Here is a 5,526-nt window from a genome sequence, read left to right as displayed (position 1 = left end):
TGGCGTCATGTGGTAATCTATTAAAAAATAATTTAGAAACTGATGAGCAACACCTGCTGTTTGAGGCTGCACTTGCAGGCGAAGCTTATTTCACGTCTTAAGAAAGAGCGCTTCACACACAGATCTAAAGTTAAGACGGACTGCTCCTGTGAGGAACTGTAGAGTTTTTAAAAGACGATCTTCAAAATGTGGCCGCTCATCTCAAGCAATTAATAACTAAATCCACCAAAGGGGGCGGAGCTTTCTCATACGTAGCACCTAAACCAGTGTTCTCAAACTCAATTCCTGGAGGGCCACAGCTCTGCACAGTTTAGCTCCAACCAATTCCAACCCACACCTCTTTAGAGGTTTCTAGTAATCCTAAAGACCTTGATTAGATGAATCAGGTGTGTTTGATTAGGGTTGGAGCTAAACTGTGCAGAGCTGCGGCCCTCCAGGAATTGAATTTGAGACCACTGACCTAAACTCTGGAATAGCCTTCCCGATACTATTCGAGGGTCAGACACACTCTCCCAATTTAAATCTAGATTAAAGACACTTCTTTTCAGCCAAGCATTCACTTAATACATAGTTAATGAACAGCAGCTACGCTAATTATTCTCTTTCTGCCCTCGCCTCGGGATGCCCATCCCAGATGAACGTCATATACCCATCCCCAACTAGAGATTACGCCAGCTACATCTGAAAATCCTGTGCCATCCTCCTGCGAGACCCTGCGGACTGACTGACCATCCCAGCTCCATCCAAGGCAATTCCATCACCACCCAAGAGAAAAGCAACCATCCCAGCTCAGACAATTCCATCCCCAACCAAAAACAAAGACGGACTACCTGTCACATAAATGCTAAATTTACAATACTTGGTATTTAATGCTAAACTTACATCACATGACAGCAGTTTGAAGTTATGGCTGCACTCAGTGACTTTGATTGGAGGTTGCTGGGTGGGTGTTTGTGGGGAGTGGGGGGGCTTGTTGGTTGTTTCATTTGTTGGGACTGTGTGGGTCTGGTCTGGTCTTGTTTTGTGGTCGATGTCGGACAACAGAGGAATAAAGTTAATTATGCCATTACTACTTTTCCCTGGTTGTTCCTCTGTTGTCTGTTGTTGATCGCGGAATGGGACCGGGTTGGACCTGCACGGTTTCGGCGGGTGGGGCTTCCTGGGTCGCGGCTCGTGGGCTCTCCCTGTTCTTCGTGGACGTTGCTCGGTGGCTTTGGTCGGGGTCACTGAGTGCAGCTATGACACGTCAGAGGAGATCTGGCCCTCCCGGCTGAGCCTGGTTTCTCCCGAGGTTTTTTTTTCTCCATTATTCAGCATTGGAGTTTGGGTTCCTCGCCACAGCAGAGCAGTGCAGTGTTGGCTTGCTCACCGGGAGACTGCATTTATTTATTTATTTATTCATTTATTTATTAGATATTATTTATTAGAATGATCTGGTCTATAAACACCATGCACTGTGCTGTGTTTTACCTTTCTGTGTTTTTCTTATTTGCTCCTGTAAAGCTGCTTTGGAACAATGCACATTGTGAAAAGCGCTATATAAATAAATTAAATTGAATTGGTTTAGATAAGGAACATTAAACATCACTTAGACTGAATGTGCTCATAGTTTAAAAAGAGTTCACAGTTTTAAAAGGGAGTTCAGCCCAACGACGGAATCCAATGGTGTGGTTGAAGAGGTCTCGTGTTCTGCTTCTCCTCAGCGATTTCTACATGAAGTTATTTAAAAACTCTTACAATTTGGTTAAATTTACATGACTCTGTGGTTAAGACCGATCTGACTTCAATTTTATTATAATATCAAATAAGTTATATGACATTTCCAATGTATCTGTTGATCATAGTTAATTTTATCTGTAACTCTTCATACTTCATATCTTCAGAGGTTGCCGGGTAAACTAATATCATTAAGTCTGGCTGCCAAATGCTTGCTCAGAAACATAAAAATAGTTATTTTAGTCACGATCATGCAACTTGCTAAGACAGATAGATAGGTGGAATTCTGGTACATGTGAGCTTTAATAAATATGCCCTATTTGTAGTTTAAAATCAAAACTCCAGTCCATCCTATCCTGACATATTGATTTTGTGGTAACAAAACAGTCTCCTTTCAATCTACCGGTAATAACAGACTCTGAAGAATTCAGATATAATCAACAATAACAATTTATTATGCCAGGCAGGTACAACATTAATTAAAATCATAGAATGCACATACAAAGAAAATCCTAAACTTAATAGACTAAGATGATCAATATAATATAAGAATAAAATAAAACCACAAGTTTATCATACCTGGCAAAATCAAGACACAGTTGCAATGCGGGAAGTTCTGGTTACAGATGCTATCCTGAGTCTTTTGCCAAAGCACCTTACAGTATATACCCAGATGTAACAAAGAATCCAATGGCCAGTGAGAAACTTGGTTTGTTTGTTTTCTCGTGACTGAAGAGAACATCAAATGGGATCTCAATCTATCTGTAAACAAGATTCCCTGAGAAAGTCACACCTCTTAGAGAAGTGTAGGTTATGTCCTAAAGTTAAAAAGCTCTAATACACTCTTGGTTAGGTTTGAGGGAACTAGACCTTTCACCCATCGCACCATGACCTTTAAAACAATACCAAACATGATGATCAAGTCTTCATAACAGTATGAAATGTGTAAGCACATTTCCAGTGGTCAGGGCCTGAAGAGATGAAGGGGAGGAGAGAGGTGTGGTAAGAAGAGGGGGTTCAGTTCCTGGGCATCATCAACCCCTGATGGGAGGGCAGGATATCATTCCTCGGGATCTAGCAACAACTGGGGTTTAATTGTTTTGTGTCCCAGCATCACAAACAAACTCAGTTCTTAATATTTTTCCAGCTGCCTTACAATTATAATCTAGGGAGCTGTCAGTATGTAAATGATGATTTGGGTCAATTATGTTGTCATTTAATGTTAAGCTATGTAAGTGGCACTCTGTGGCATGGCAAGAAGTCTAAAGTTCACTGCACTTTTCATCCGGTGTGCTTTGATTTATTTCAGAATTTGATTCGTAATGAAATTCACTTGTGCAGGAATTTCTTCCATTATAGAAGGTAGATTTTAGTGTAATTATTTAAATTATGTGCTGAAATTTAAGCCCTGCAAACCCATTTTAATAGGTTTTAAATTTTAACATTTCAAATCATTTCTGAGAAGAGACAGGTCTATAAGAGGGATGAGTCCCATCTCTGTCGTCCTTTAGAATATGATGTTTGCAGAATTAACTTGTAATTTCTTTGTTTAACATTCTTAACAGCAAGGGGTCAGTTTGATCAGAAGAAGTCAAAGCCATCTAGACCAACTGCTTGATCATTTGGAAAGCTCCTGAAAGCTGTAAGTACATCCTGCAGTGTAATATCTGATTTAAGAATAAATGTTAGGAGGCCTGAGAGAATGAAGACATTTCATGACATCTGCCAAAATTAAGTCTTTCTCCACTTTAAAAATCTGTCTTAAGCCCATTGCACATTGAGTCCGAAATTTGCGTCCGAAATTTCCGCACATTCAAAAATAAATACGACCTCACGTTGTGTCAATCACATTTACGCACTGCCTCCGATATTTTCGTCTGTCATAAATAAATTCGGACCGGGTTCGATTTTCTGCGTTTTTCGCATCCGTCAAGCATTTTGAGTGGCCTTTTTTAACCATTCAGAGACACCGTACAAACGAGAGCCAAATACGAAAAAACGCATATTTCGGACAGTATGTGCAAAGACCTTAACTCTTTACAAGTGAAAGTTTTCATCGAGTAATATTCGACCAGTAGTATCTGTTCTTTCTCTCAAGTGATTGAGTTTTGTACTTTGTCCACGTCTGGAATTTGATGTTTATTTGCAGTTATAAACTGATGTTATATTTTTATAAATGGGACTCATGACACACTGACACAGTGATATGTTTGTGTCTGTTTCTGTGCACGACAGGTTTTTAGACCTGTGAATTCTCTCTTCTGGATGAAAGATGATGAGACAACCAGCTGGATTTTTTGGTGATACTCATCAGATTTTTACAGATTGCTCATTGACATCCAGTGCCACGGTAGGATTGTACACATCATGGATTTGCTCTACCAGAACTTAGACTTATGAAGATATTAAGGAGAACTTCATGCAGGTAAACTTGAGCTCAGCAACGTGGATTTAAATGGACCGTTGATCACTCAGTCGTCATGTTACACACATGCACTTATAATGCACACACATTATACTGTAGATATTATGCTTGTTGCAATTAAGTTACAGCTGCAAAAAAAAAGTTTTTTATGTTAAGATTTTGGGTTCTCTGATTCATTTTTACATTTGTATTTTATTAGTTTTGAGTAGTCATTATCAGGGAATATAGAACCTTGGAATGTATTTACATTATATTTAAGTTAAATCTACATTTAAACATCCGTTAAGTAACATCAGTTTTACTTTGGACATTGAGCAGTTTCTGCATCACTTCTAAAGCAGACCTACAGCAGCATGAACATCTGTTCCATCAAATTGATCTTCTCAACTCTGTCACAGGCATCGAGCAGTGCTCGTCACCTCTTAAGCTCCTCCTACTGGAGTCCAGTGTCTCTCTAGATGAGCAAGTTAACACTGCATGAAAAGAGCTGTATGGGCGTAGCAAACTCCTGCTTAACCTTCAGTTTCTGGATGTATGAGGAATTAATACCCAGGAGAGTAACATGGAAAAGCTAATTTCCTAAAACATCCAGATATCTCCATATGCAGAAGTATGTTGCAACTGTGAAAGTTTACGGTCTTCACACAAGTGAAATAACGTTTGGTGTAAGGAGTGATGCTGGTGAGGTGTGAAGGTGGCAGTTAGCTGATTTATTTGTGCTTTTGGGAGTAAATGGTGTGCCTACTTTATATTAGAGCAAATAACTCTGTATGAAAAATATTTGTCTGAATCCTTGAGTTTAACCTGCTAGACAAAGAAGCTGGCTGGGATCTGAGTGTGTTCTGGTTAACCCAAGAGTATAAACTCCAAAGAAAATGTCATGAAGATATGAAATAATAACAAATGTTTTTAGTATACATATATACTGTATATGCTAAACAGAATTACAAATGAGGACTACACAGTAATTACTCTTAAAGAGAATAAAGAGATAATTTTTTTCCAAGATTATTTTGATAGACATTTGTGCAGAAACATGAAATGTTACTGTGTCCTTTTAGTTTTTTTTAATAGTCTTAAGTTATTTGAAACTTGTGATTTTAGATTACACTGAATTAACAATAACAAAAATACTACTGTTGTCGTGGCGAAAAGTCGGTCAGCCAAGTTGAAAGAATTCACGAAGACCAGAGAGCCAGGTTTCCAGAGGTTTCAATCTTTATTTGCTCGAGCAAGCAAAGTGAGACACACAGAGTTCATCTGTAGATGCCCAACGAATACATGTCTGACTCCATCTTTTATACATTGTTCTCAAGTTGTTATCACAGTTCAAACCAATCAGGTTTTACCTGACCTCATCTTCTACCAACCAGTTTTTACATGAC

Source organism: Triplophysa rosa, linkage group LG11 (assembly GCF_024868665.1).
Source record: "Triplophysa rosa linkage group LG11, Trosa_1v2, whole genome shotgun sequence".
In the NCBI taxonomy this organism is placed as follows: domain Eukaryota; kingdom Metazoa; phylum Chordata; class Actinopteri; order Cypriniformes; family Nemacheilidae; genus Triplophysa; species Triplophysa rosa.
This window is presented reverse-complemented; position numbering follows the sequence as displayed.